Genomic DNA, 15,571 nt, shown 5'->3' on the forward strand with positions numbered 1-15,571 from the left:
TAAAAACTGATTTTTCTTTTTATCCCCTTACATATAAAAAAGCATTTAAAATTTGTGACTTTAAATAATATTTTTAGTTACATAAAACATTACATTAACAATATTCATTCTTATAGAATAAAATAAAAATTCTAAACAAAAGTCAAAAATGAAAGTCCATTTGGTCAAGCTCTTCCTTGTCAATGTATCCTGTAATGCCCATGGATCCTAATGGCATTTCCAGTGCTTCTTTGGATAGAGTATTTTCTTTTGAGTTTAATTCTTTGAGAATGTGTGTGAAATAAGTCCATTCAAAATAATTAAAAGCCTCATGAATGTCCTATAGAATCCTCCAACACCTGTAGTTTTTCAACCTTCTTCAAAGATGCTATAGAAATAATGATTCTCAAAGCAATAAATTCTACTTGATTGTTTTAACTATGTCCAAGGCCATATCTAACCTACACGCCGACTCCACATCTAGTGAGATGAGATTGTGTGGTTACATCAAAGAAACCCCAAGGAATGGATTGTATGAGTGGTGGCATTATCGAACCCTTGATCTTCCTCGATTTTGGTTCAAATATGTATTCTTTGCACAAATTTGTTATCAATCCCACTAAAATATCCACACACACACTTATATATGAAATAAAATTGGGATATCCACAGGTGTATGTGTGTGTGAGAGAGAGAGAGAGAGAGAGATATTTTATCTCTTAAAAAAAAATAAAAAATTCAACTAATTAATTTCAAAATATACGTATATATTCATAAACTTATTTATATGAAGTTATTTAAATAGTATCAATTCATCCCCAATTGAGGTGATACACCACATGTCAAAAGGAATTAAGAGGAGCACCTTCCACACCACTCCCTCCTATTGCAATTCCCAATGAAATTAATAGGGGGTGTTGTGGCCTACCCCTCCTATGTAGTATGCATGTGAGATTTAATCTCACATGATTATCTAGTGTACCCCTTATTTTGGCCCGGTTTGTAATGATCCCAAGTAGAGAATTTAAATTAAAGCTTAGTGGGTCCAACTTGGCCCCAAGTGGGAGTAAATTTCCCTCTGGCCTTCTTGATATGGCAAAAATTTGTGTTCTACGAAGTGGAAATATGGAACAACATTAGATTTTTTCCAACAGGAGAGTAATTGTCCTATAATTCATTTGAGGCAATGACCCAGGATGGTTTTATGTGCATTATGCTTCCAAAGTTTGATGACAATGGCTCGACATTTGGTGTTGTAGTTTTGTTAGGTGTTCATGTGTATGGAGTGTTAATAGATTTGCAGAGGGCATAGAGTGGAGGTTGGAACCTGTCTCTGTGGAAAACATCGATGAATTATCTTAGCTAACCAAGACATGGCTCATGTTGACTTTGGTTTGTTGGCATAGAAGTTTTTGAGTATTATTTAACCTCATGTTCTTGGCATTCTCGTGGGTTTTCTTCGTCAAGGATTTGTTATCATCTTCAAATCCTTTAATTATTTTTATACCTTTCTATAAGTTAGGGATCCACATATATATCTTGTTGATTATCCTTATGTTTATATCGAAGTCCAATGTTGTCCTCTCTTTAATGGTTGTGTCGTAGTTTTATATCTCTTCCCACCCACCCCTTGACCTTGTTTGGTTCAACGATCATCTTCCTATTGTTAATCGGTTGAACGAGATATGGTCAGGGTTGAATCTTGTGGTGTTTTTTATTTTGTTATTTTTCGAGGCGTTGTGGGGATTTTGGTGAATTTTCTATAGTTTCTCTTGCCTCCTTGTTGGTGTCTGGGTATTGTATGTTTGGTTGTTTCTTAGGAGAGTTGGAAATGATCACAATTTCTACTCTTGTTTCCTTCTTTTTTTAGCTACAATTATTTGAAAAAGAATGCATTCTCTCAAACGGTATGGTGGGTGTGGTGGTCATGGCCAACAAGGTCAATTTCATGCTCAATCCCGAGCCTAAGAAGTGGCAGCAAGATATCACTCAACGACTTCTCCTAACACTCATGAGGAGATTCAACAATTAGAGACAAATGTTTCTCATAATCATTAAGCATATGCATAAACAAAAATAATAATCAAGGTCTCCTATTGGATGCCTAACCCTAGTCATACTAGGGAGCAAATGAACCTATACATGAACTTTGTCAACTTGCATTGGCAGCTAAATACCCTGTTAGGCCATGTTTTAAAAGAGAAGCATGAATATATGAATGATATCATTTCATTCCTAAACAACATATTGAGGATTTAGTGCCACCAGTAGTACTTGTATGCTCACTTGGCACACTTGGAGATTCATCTCCAATGTGAATTAGAGCCTTTTGCACTAGCTAGAACAAGTGTTTGGGCCTAGCCCCCTCGTCTAAATTTTAAGTTTATTTATTGTTATATTGTATTTTTTCTAGTATATATCTTGTGTTAGAGCACTGACATGTTCAACATCAATTAGTTTTGGTGTTACTCTGTTTATTTTGGTATTGACCAAATTTTCATTCAAATTACACTATGGCGGATTAAGGCCAAATTTTATGATACATGGTTATCATGGTTATCATGATATATTAGTGATGTAATTTGCAATTCGAAGGTAATAAAAAAATCAAACTTACAAAAAATAATATATCAATTTAAGTAAGTTTCTAATAGTGTTCATAATTTTCCAATTTTACATGGTTTGTCGAGGCTTTTATTGAAAGATTAATATCATCAATATATAGATTCATTTTTATCATAAATTTAAGTATGAAGTGAAATAAAATTATTATTAATATTTAAAAAAAAATGTATAATAATTTAATTTTAATGTGTTATATTTTAGAATCTCTTTATAACATTCATGCACGTCCCTTTATAGATTTCCTAGCTCGATATGATTCTCCAGGCCCCTCTGCCTCCTCCTCCTTCCGAAAATGCAATGGATTTTAAAACCCTTGTAGTAGCTTTGTTGAATCATCCAAGATCCAAGGATGTGCAATCCAAATTTTTCAAAAAGGCAAAAGCAATACCCTCAATGGCTCTCCCCAATGGACCGATCAGAACAACATTGGCTTTTTCATAGCAAACCCTCATTTGAAAATTTATGGGGATGTGTTCATCTCCTTATTCAATGGAAACCTAGATCGAGCAAACTTGGAAATTGAAAATTAGAGGAAAAATCTTCTTCTACGCTTGTGATAGTGGAATTTTTGGATTTCTCTTTGAATTAAAGGAAGATATGTATTTAATATTTAGAAACGGGCCATACTTCTTCGAGTCTAGAGGTATGTACTTAAATCAATGGTTTTTGGATTTTAATTCATATGAAGATATTCTAACATCTACCCTTGTTTGGGTTAAAATTCCCCATCTTCCTCTTTCCTTTTGGAGCAATGATTACTTACAAGCAATAGGAAATGGGGTTGGGAATATTTGGATTGGGCCAACCCAAAGGGTTCTTAGTTTTCTTATGCTAAGATTTGCATCGAAGTATATTTAAAAAATGGACTATCTTCAGAGATAAACTTAAGTCTAGGAGGGTGGAGACACTACCAAACTTTGGACTATGAACAAATACCCTTCAAGTGTTGTTTTTGTCTTGAATATGACCATTTTGCAAGAGACTGTAAAAAGGATCCTGTTGGAAAATGACCACATCTACCAGAAAAACAAGGAGAACAATGGAAAGTACAAAGGATAGGAATTAATAATGGTAAATCTAATGGGAATAGGAAACAACCTACTTAGAATGAACATGATGCCTCTACATCATCCAGTCCATATAATGCCTTGTAGAATATTGTGGACAATGATCAAGGAAACCCTAATATATATTAGGAAGTACAAAATGTAGAGACAGATTCTAAAGAGCACGAGGAAGGATAAATAAATGAGTATGAGGAAGAGCCTATCATTGAAGAACATGAAAACATGCCTCAATTGGAGCAGACTTTTATCGCTCCTCAATCATATTCGCTAAGAATCGAGAAATCAACACCTAGATCTGGAAATGTAAAGGAGGATCTCAACCTGCAAGAGTAATCACTAGAAACATGGAATAAACACTAATATGGGAAAATTAATTAACTAGTCATGAGACCGAAACTAATAAAAATAAGAAAATATGTCCTTAAAAAAAGGCAGTCCGTGAGAGAAGCGGAACATAAAAAGAAGACGGGAAATCAGTTGATGATTTGAGACATTCTAAAATCAAAAGGTTCCAAGAGACTAGAAATCCAAGAAAAAATAGGAGGCTCCTCTTAAAACCCTCCTAATAGATGATAGTTATATCATGGAACATAAGGGGTCTGGGTATCCCCATAAAAACCTAGGCGATTCAAGATTTAATGAAGAAGGAAAAACCTTGGATCCTTATGTTACCAAAGAAAAATATGGAATATAAATATGTGAATAAGGTAGCACAGTCGTTGTCCACATGGTCTTGGATAGATTGTGATCGGGTGCTCTATTAAGGCACTCCTTGATTTAAATTCACTGATTCAATTCCCTACCCCAATCGGGGTGATATATTGAACATGATGAAGATATAGTCCCACCAAGCTTACAAAAAAAAAGTAGCACATTCATTCTAGAAAGGCAATGTTGGATTAGCAAAATATTCATGAGGAGCGTCACAAGGACTTGGTATGATTGGTCTAATCTACATTTTCAATTAATTGATCGTATGAAGTCGAAATTATGGATAATGACCATTCTTTAAAGAAAGGATACAAAAGAACAAATTCCTGTAATAAATGTTTATGGGAATGTGTTTTAAGGGGAAAAATCTGAATTTTGGCATTTGTTCAACTCTATCAAAGAAGGGATGGTTATTCTAACTGCATTATAGGAGGTGACCTCAACACCATTCTTAGATCTGAAGAGAAATGTGGCAGATCTCATGTTCAAGATCCATTTTGTGAGAGGATGGAATATCTCATCAATGATTTGGATTTGGTGGATATCCCTCCTAAAGTTGGGAATTTCACTTGGACAAATAGAACAACTAGAGACAATTATATAGCAGCATGCCTTGATAGGTTCCTCATTCATAGTAGATGGTTGTTGAATGGATTAGATTGTTCCTCCTCAATTCTAGAACAAGGTAATTCATATCATTGCTCTATATCCCTATCTCTTTCTCAATTAGAAAATCTCAGCCCTATTCCTTTTATATACAATCTGATTTGGTTAAATGAAGAAGAAGTGATAGACATGATTAAGAAAGCTTGGTTAACTCCAGTGACTGGGTCACCAACCTTCATATGAGAGTCCAAATTAAAGGTTGTTAAGCAAGAATTGAGTTATTAGCTTAAGTACACATATGCACCCCTGGGACAGAAAGGAAAGGATTTGGTCTAGTAGTTAGCACAACACCAAAGTCTGATGGAAGAAAGTAAAATAGAACCTTGACAATTTGATAAAGAGTGGGATATAACAAGGCAAATATTTGTAGTTAGTTGATAGGAGGAGGAGATTTAGCATCTTAAATCATGACGTTTATGGCTTCTAGTGATCAAAATACCTCCTTCTTTCATAAACAAGCAAAAGCAAGAGAACTAAGGAAAAGGGTGAAGGATATCATTCCCGAGGGTAAATTGAGAATCACCTCCTTTGAGGAAATAAAATAGGAAGTGTTTCATCATTTTTAAGCTCTCTATCAGGAATATCAAGAGGTAGATTCAACTCTGGCTCAAAATTTTCTTCAATGCATTCCCATGGTCATGACAGCCTCAATGAAAAATTCTCTGGTAAGCAAGATAGATTAATATGAAGTACTGGAGACTATATGGAGTTTGGATCCTAATAAGGCCCCCAGCCCAGATGGGTCCTCCATTAACTTATTTAGATAGTTTTGGCCTATGATTAAAAACGACTTGTTAATGATGTTAAAAAGCATGAGGGCAAAAGAAAAATTGGGTGGCTCCTCCAATTCATCCTTTCTAGCTCTTATTCCTAAAGAACTGAATACATTCAATTTTTCCATGTTTTTCCCCATCTCTTTGGTGTAATTCAACTTATAAAATCCTCACAAAAGTCGTAACTTCTAAAGAGGAGGTTTATTCCCTATTTTATCTCTGAGAATCAAGGGGGCTTCATGCAGTAAAGAAAAATCATGGATAACATTATTTTAGTTCATGAGGCAATTCATTCTAGTAAGAAAGCAGGGGAACAAGGAATGATGATCAAATTAGACATGGGAAACACCTTTGACTGGGTGAGGCAATATTTCCTCTTCTTAATTTTAGAGAAATTGGGCTTCAATAAGGAGTTTATAAAATGGACCAAAGCTTGCATTGGATTTCCTTGGATAGATCCATTGGTTAATGGTCAGCCATCTCCCTTTTTGAAGGCATATAGAGGGCTTGGGATTCCCTTTTATTTACATCATAACGACTGAGAGCTTAAGTCAAAACTTAGAACACGACAAAAAAGAGGGCAAGTTGATGGGATTAAGCATAGTGTGAATGTTAAGGAGGTGAATCACTCCCCATTTTCCAATGATACTCTACTGCTAGGAGGAGCATCAAATATAGTTACAATAAGATTCAAGAAAATTATAGACTCTTATTCCTCCCTATTAGGTGCATTAGTTAAAACTTAATAAAATAAAATGTCAAGTGTATGGTTGGAATTGTGAAGAACCAACAATTCTTGAGATCGCCAAAATATTTTAATTTCTAGAAAATCCAAATTGAAGCGCCTTCAATATTTGGGTATTCCTATCTCTTGGGTGTATATAGTGCAAAGGAATGGGAGAAGGTATTACAAAATATGAAAAGGAACATTCAAACATGGGGATTGCAATGGTTAACTACAATAGGAAAAGTTGTATTAATTAAATCATTTTTTCATCCCTCCTAATATGTATGGGATCGGGTTTATTATCCCTAAAAATCATTATCCAAAATCTCAGTGGCTTGATGAGGAAATTTTTGTGGCAAGGCGAAAAAAATAATGAGCACTGATTTCATCTTGTAAACTAGAAAATTGTGAGATTACCCAAGGTTGTCATAGGATTAGCAATTAAGCTACTAGAGTTAATGAATTTAGTATTATGAACAAAAATTGTTTGGAGAATTCTCTCTAAATCCAATGAATGGTGGAAAAAGGATTTTTTTACTGAAGTACTTTCACAAGAACAAACTTCTTAGACTAGAGCAAGAGACCTGGCAGGAGCAGGGGTTGAAAATCTGGAAATTCTGTAGAGAAGTTGAGTCTCTTATCATTGATATTCTAGGATGGAAATTTGGGAATGGGGTGTGTATCCATATATGGAAGTATCACCACCTAGTTGCATAATTATTAAGAGATAATGATGAAATAAAGGAGTTGGAAAAATGCATGGACGACAAGGGTCTCAGGAATCTTGCTAATATCTCCCAATGGGATAATTAGGGGCAATGGATTAGATAGCACTATGACAACATTACTCCCAATATACAACAATCATGCACTTAACAATTAAAGCTCTCAAAGGATATGTGCACATAATAACTATGATATTGGGCAGAAGGACTTAGCAGTGTAGAAAAACTAGTAACTATTCAATCAAACAAGGATACAATCTCCTTGTTCAAAAGTTTCCTTAGACTCCTGCTGATCGTTTATGGGGGGGATATGTAACTTTGACGGGATGCCAAAAATAAAACTCTTTTGTTGGGAATTTTTGCATGAGAATGTTTTAATTGTCGAAAATTTAAAGAAAAGAAATATCCATGGCCCTTCCCATTGTGTTCTATGTCAAAGAGAGGAAGAATATATCCCCCATCTATTTCGTTAGTGTTCATTTGCATTGGAGGTATGGCAGTTGGCTTTGACTCAGGGAGCAATGTTCAAATCCTTGAGGCATAGACTACCATGGCAAAGGAAGAAAAATTAAATGGTTACAAGGTATTGGATGGCCTTTCCAACTATTGGACAATATGGATAGCTCGCAATCATGCAATTTTCAAGGAAGAAATACCAAATGCAATCTCAGTTGCTTCCAAAGCATTATCAATGTTATTTGAGACAATCTCATCTAGAGTCTTCAATATAAAATAAATGGATGATCTTTCACCATCTGAAAGGGAATGGCAGAAATTAGACCAACCTTTTCATCATGTTGGTAGCTTCAGATCCAAATTCTTGGATCAAAAGTCGTATTTAGTCAGATTAGATCTAGATGAAATTTTTAATTGGAAAAAAATCTTGGGACACTATGCATTAATATTTGATGGTGCTTCGAAAGGAAACCCTAGGGAGGGATGATCGAGAGGCGTTACATTTCACCCCAATGAAGAAAGGGAGATTCAATTTGCTTAAGGATTAGGAATATCAACAAATAATCAGGATGAATATCTAGTGTTATGGCGAGGCTTAGAATTGGATTATTCCAAATGTGTTCGTCAACTAATGGTATTTGGAAATTCACAGATTGTGATTCGGTATATAATTAAATTTAGAGGAAAAGATGAATAAACTGCTACTTCTATTCTACATCGAATCAAATTAGTAGTGGATAAATTTGATCTGATTGAATTTTTTCATGTCAAAAGAAATCTCAACATGGTGGTTGATTCTTTGGCTAACCAAGGAGTGCATCTAGAACAAGGATCTCTAAATATTGATGATTTTAGTTTAACAATAAAATCAATTCCATGATGATTCAAATTAATTTTCTTATGTCTTTGATATTTAGGTGCATTATACATAGAATAAGGATCTGTGTCTTTTCATCTAAATTGGCCTTGCATTACTGTGAATTCTCATTAAATGTAATATTGTAGTGGCCTCTCGATGTCTTGGAGATGTGTGCCAATGAAACAGCTTAAATAGTGAATGTCATTCATCACTAGGCAAAAGACAGTTGGAGAAGGAGCAATGTGATTATTAAATTCATTTGAATGCGCAAGGTTCTCATCCTTGCATTCAAAATTTAGTTTTCATGTGTGCATCGCATTGAAATTCACCTTGATTACAATTTTTTCATTATGGCTTTTCCAGATATGGTGCATGTAGAGGGATCACTTCAAGAAAGTTGGGCTCAGTGGTATTTATAGATCATTGGGGAGAGTAGGGAAAAAAATAATTTGCAATCAAAGCCTTAATTTGCCAAATCTGCCAACAATTTTGGTGTAATTTCAAATTTATGGAGCGTAATTTCGTGGACATAGAGGAAGAGCTTGGAATTACGCTTACCAAAATGGCAGGAGCTCTGCAGTTCATCATTTCTTTGATATCTCAACATGCAGAGATGATTTTTGCTAAATATCAAGCTCAAAATGAACATTTACCTCAATGATTGGGACTTTTGGAACTCAATATATATCGCCTTTAGTTAGCAAATGAAATAGTAGAATTTCAAGTGGAAATTGTGGGTTAGGATGAAGTAGGAAATGTCACTGAGGTTAGTAATAGAGTGGTTGAGGATAACATGGAGCAGTCTGAAAATTTCAAACAACAGGAGGCGAGTAGCCTCAATATTGATAATGACTAGGAATCCATCTCTTCTCACCCCAAAATGGAAGAAAACAAAGCCCAGGTCGCTTCTTCCATGGAGGATACGTAGCCTCATCTAGTTTCTAGTTTTTTGTTATGTTCTTCAAATATGCGGTTTTTGTTGGTGTGTTTTGGAGAAGGTATGGAGGAAATATGTTCAGACTAGTAATTTGTAGCTCAAGGATAACTTGTGATAGTTTTGTATGGAGTTTTTGGAAAATAACAACAAAATGTATGGAATATGATGTACAAGACCCTCGCCTTCAAACCAAGTTTTTATAATGCAATGCATAATCGTTATATATATATATATATAATTCTTTAATTTTTATTATTATAAATATTTTTTTTCATAATTTTTTTTTATTGTACTAAGATTTTTTTATAATTTAATAAGGGAAAAATATTGTCATGTATATAACATTATATTTAACATATATATATATATATATATATATATATATATATATATATATATATATATATATATAATCTTACATAATTTTATCTTAACTAATTATGTTGTAGGTATGTTTCTAAGATAGTTAAGTATAGAGGGTTAAGATTTATTTCAAAGATAGTTATGCTATTTTTTCCTTACAATTTAATTAAAAAAGTTATAACATAAAATATTTTGATTTTGATATATTTTATTTTTAATTTAATAAAAAAAATTATTAAATTATAAATAAATAAAATCTTCTAGGCTATGCAAGTACATTAACCAACAACATATTTGAATTGTTGATGTATCCCGAGTGCCTTGAGTATGCACATATTCACCATCAATCCAAATCACCATGAACAAGTCATAAAATTAAAGTATTCTTCTTTAAACCTTAAATTAATAATACATCAAAGAAGAATAATATGCACTCTATCATCGGACTTTGGTTATGAGTTATTTGATGTAGAGAGATTTATTCTCAAATTAATATAAGCTTTTGAAATTTGGTTAAGAGTTGTTTAGTTTGAAGTTTGATTATGGGTTACTTCATTATCATGAATTCTAAGCTTTAATATATGAAAATTAAAGAGGGATTAATATTAGTAGGTGACCCCCGATTGGGGTGGCAATCACAACAAACATAAGGGGGAGGGGGGGTTGGCCCTTTGTCATCACCCATCTCCCTAAGGGGGGAGGGGGAGGGACCATCCAACCCTCCACCTGGAAAATCCAATTAATACTCATGCAATACATTGTATGATTCCCAATCAAGCTCTTAACTACCATATATATGAAGAGGAAGACTACTATGTGAACCTTGTATGCATTGATATTTTTGTTGAGTCCCGACATTATTATTTTGGTATGGAGAAGGGAGCAACTGGCCACCCTGCATTCAAGTTTTTTACATAGACTTGATGTTTCCATTTCACTAGTAAGGGAGGGCCTAGGTTCTCTTGACCTAGCTTTCCCCATGATTGAGAATCCTACCAAACATTTCATTGTTTCTCTACTAGAAGGAGCCACAAGAAACTGCTGATATCTGGAGTTTTTTATTTGAGGTGGTTGGCAATTCATGGCATGCTAGCGCCATTTAGGGGCTTGGCCTTGACACTTCATGACTCCATCACACTTTCCACCTCAATGGCACTGGGAATCAAGTGCTTCTTTTTCCCCATTAGTCTTGGTTTATGCCCTCCCTCTCTACCTTGGTCTATAATAAATCTCCTATCTTTAATTATCCGTCTTAGTATCAAGGTAAAAATGGTATAATTCATTACATTGTCTAAATGTTTTTTGTCATTTCACTTCTATTTGTACATGTCGACACTTTGAGTTTTGGCTTGTATAATCCCATTTTTAGCGCTCTCCTAAGCGTTGGTCCTTTGTCAAAAGTGACCAAGCTTAGCATTGATATGAGTATTCCTAGATCAATTAGCTTCTTTGAAGTGCCTACATGCTCTCTTTTTGCTAGCCCTACACAACTTTGTTACAACTATAGATTTTCATTCATTATCATGACCACCCTCCCTATTGTACATCACCTTTCTTTCCTTTTGCTATTTTGGCTGAGATAAACTCTTTCCTATGCCCTCCCACTACTCCTTTTGTTTTCCAATATCATGTCTTTACCATCATGCTTTGCCAATGCATGAGTAGTAGGTGGGACTCCTCTAATAGAAGCAAAGGAGGCTCGCAAGATCACTTTCATGCTCAATATATGACACAAAGGTACTATGACCATACTCCTGAGCATATCCAATATATAATGAACTAGGTTGTTTTTGAGGCAATGATAGACATAAATGAGCACATTGATGAGGAAATTGTTTCCTCAACAGCTTAGTGGATTTTGGATTTGAGGCACACTTGAGAGTTGGCAGTAGTCATAGTTGCTACTCCTAGTTCCTTCTCTTTTTAGTTACAATTCATAAACAAAGGATGTGTTCTCACAAAGGTTTTGGTGGGCATGGTGGTCATGGCCAATAAGGTCAGTTTCACACTCAACCCCAAGCCCAAGAAGCAACAATAATATATCACTCAATGACTTCTCCTAGCACCTAGGACGAGAGTCATCAATTAGAGACAAATGTTTCTCATAATCATTAAGTATGTCCAGAAAAATAAATCATAATGGAGGTCTCCCATTGGATGCCTAACCCTAGTCATACCATGGAACAAAGAAACCAATACAGGCACTATCTCACCTTACATTGGCAACTAAATACCATGTTAGGATTTTTTTTAAAGGAGAAGCATGAATATATGAATGATATCATTTCAAACCTAAACAAAATTTCAAGGATTCAACAATGTTGAGAAATCTAGGGGCAACTAGATTAGGTGATTAGATAATCTAGGATTAGGTTTTTTTACTTTATTTTGACTCAAATAAATTTTCTTTACAATATGTAACATGCCCAAAATGGTCTTTCATACATGACAATTAATCAATTGACTTTTAGACTCAATCACAAGCCCTAAAGGCACTCAATGGGTGCTTGACCTAAAAATAAATCTTCCTTAAGCATGAAACCCATGGCTCAAGAATAATATATAAATTTATTTTTTTCTTTTCATTAAATACATAAAATCATGATTACATATTTCATTATGAAGAATGGACCTAGTTACATATTTCAACACTCCCTCTTAAATAGGGAGGTATTCATAATCCATACAAGGTACTTGGACATTCTCAATCTGAAGAATTCTCATAAGAAGAGTCAGATTGGTAACCATCCTATTTAGCATCATATCACCAATCATTGTCACATAGAAAGGCCTTGACTAACATCTCTATCTCTCCACAAGATCAAATCACAATTTTGGCGACACCAATGACTTATAGACACCATCGTCATTGTCTCTCATGGCACATGCCCCACCCGGGTGTTCACAAAGTGTGTCCTTCCAAGACTATTCTTAACTTGGATTCCCAGTCCTCAAAGAATATAAGTCCTCTACCACTACTCTTATCTTTGATTCCCTCCTTCATCCTCAAAGAGTATCACATTCAAATGCTTACCCAATCCTCCATTCTTTCTTCCCAAAGTGAAGAAAATAATGTTGTGTCTATTTCTCCCTCTTGGCTAGGGAAGATATACCCATTCCCATAAAGTAATGTATCCATTCCTATAAAAGGAATTTACCCAAGCTCCCTCTTATCTAGGTAGTTTTTCAAGCTCCCTCTTAACCAGGGACTTGTTTCCAACAACTTTCTGTTATAGTTGGATATCATGGGAGTCTCAGTTGCTTATGGGGCTGCTTCTTTCGATGTCATTAATTTCATCTTTATCATTATGGAGCCTTCATATTTTGGCACTTCTTCGCAGGGAATTGACCATCCATCACTTTCCTTCATGAACCATGTTAGTCATGTCATCCTATTCTTCATTAGAAAGTGACTTCTAATCCACACTTTGCTTTTCTTCATACAACTACCTCTTCCAAGACATGTTTCCTTTAAGATCACTCATCCAATTGGTGGGCCTCCAAATTAGACATAAATTAAGGCACATATAACCTTTCCTATGCACATAAAGGATATATTAAATTTCTCCTTCTACACTTAATAATTTATTTTAGCTTTAATATGTTCTTAGGAAGGTTTAGGGGTAATTGTATATTATGTGCCTAATATTATTTATTTTTGCAGAACATTGAGAGAATATGGAGTAAATTCTGAATGAGATAATATAGGGACTTTATTCCTACTATAGGACGGAACAAGACTGGATAATAAATTAACTGAATATCATGAAATTATTGACAAATTATGGAATTCCATTAATTGAGAAAATCTAGGAATGTGTTCCCTCTCATTTAATGAAGATTCCTAGTGTTGGAACCAAATCCAATTTTTGAGGGTGCTCTAAGGGGAAATTTGCCTCCTTTCAAGGAGAATATTTCCTCATTTATTTGTATAAGTACCAATTTGAAGTTTCCTCTATAGGCATGTATTTCTCAGTCTTCTTGTGGATAAAAAGTTTTATTTAGCAGCTCCACTTTCATTTCTAGCGGGGATGTACTTGGATTGATTCAAATAATGAATTTTGGTGCCATTTTTAGCCTCTAAAGATTGGTTTTCTTCATATGACTTTGAGTATCCTTGGGCTTGGCCATCCCTGTTACAGGGAAAAGTGTCTATTTAGAACTTCTCTATCCCACTAAGGTGTGACAGCTACCTTAGAAACAAACAGAGAAAAACTACTTTTGTATTTCCTTTATGAATTATAGATAGAGAGGAATAGAAAGAACCAACCTGTGTCTTGCGCTAATCCTTTGATCCAATCCCTCTCTTCTTTGATATTCTCCAGCTACCTGCTCCCTTGCATGCCCAGCTTCACAAAGTACCTGTAAGATCACAGAAGCAGAGCACTATACAAATACATGGATCTATATTCATAAACAACCTAGGATCAGATTTAAGTTAACCATACAAATGTAACAAGCAGCAATGATACAAAAGCATGGAGGAGAACTAAAATAGTTTTTATTGATAAACAAGAAAAGATCCAGGAGGAGTTACAACCAGTGGTTCCAACCCAGCATCAACCTCCCATCAAAGAAGCCCCTCTTCACCTCAAACAAAGCATAAATCACCCAAAAATCTGATGTTTGTCTCTAGAAACCAACAGCAATTCCTTACAATATGCAAAATTCCAGCCTCTGGATCTCTGGGATGAGTGATCCATATATAGATATCTGTAAGGAGGATGAGTCAGCTTGTGATTTGATTATTGTCTTCTCTCTGTCAGTTCTTGCTTCCACTTGGAGACTGAGGGCCTCTTACTCATCCTTGGTCGAATTCAGTGAGGCAAGTGTCACAGGAGAAGATTCTGGAAGCTTCCATTGCCTCTCCACCTCGCGGAATGACACTGCCGTTTGTCATTTCTTGCCCATCGCACCCTACAGAAGGGAGTTTTGAAATGCAACGCACCCTCACAGTGCATTTGGGTGAGATGAAATGCACCTAGCCAGTGGAGCAGCTGCAATGATCCTGTTTTGACCAATTCTGAGCAGTTTCTGGTGGAGAACTTCTGGGAGAAGTTGTGATCCGGATTTAAATAGGAACGCAACAAATTACAGAGATAACCATATACACAAAGATGCAGCGGAAATAATACTTCATTTCATTAATGGAGAATACTGAAATATGCTTACAAACAGAAATGGAAATAAACCAGCTAGGGCGATGGTAGCTTATCTCTGAGAAGAGATGTGATGGCTACATGCCTCTGAACTGTCTTATAATGAGGCTCGAAGGCCTATTTATTGTTGAGAAACAATGGAAAACCCTTAACATTCCAAAACCTAACCCTAGGAGATGAAACGCCAAACTGTGGGCCCCGTTTGGGGGTAAGTTGGTACATCAACTTCCCAGGGTCGTAACTTTGGCATATGATCTCCGTTTGATGCGTACAATAGCTCATTAGAAAGATCTATCCGAGCACTATCATGTTGCCCCCGGATTCCCCAAAAAACATCGTTTAGGGCCTCAAAACGGCTCCGGAAGTTCAGGACCCGAAAAACTGCTAAAAATAGTAAGTTGTGCTACAATTAAGGAAACTGAAAATGCTGAGAAGGACAATGGTGGGGGTCCAGGTGGACTTGGCAGGTGGCCACCAATATCCACCTGGATCATTCCTCCCCCCTTAGGAAGCAATGGTCCCCA

The sequence above is a fragment of the Pinus tabuliformis genome, chromosome Q, assembly GCF_031772625.1.
Source record: "Pinus tabuliformis cultivar Carrire ecotype Pingquan chromosome Q, CPIR1, whole genome shotgun sequence".
NCBI classification, from domain to species: Eukaryota; Viridiplantae; Streptophyta; class Pinopsida; order Pinales; family Pinaceae; genus Pinus; species Pinus tabuliformis.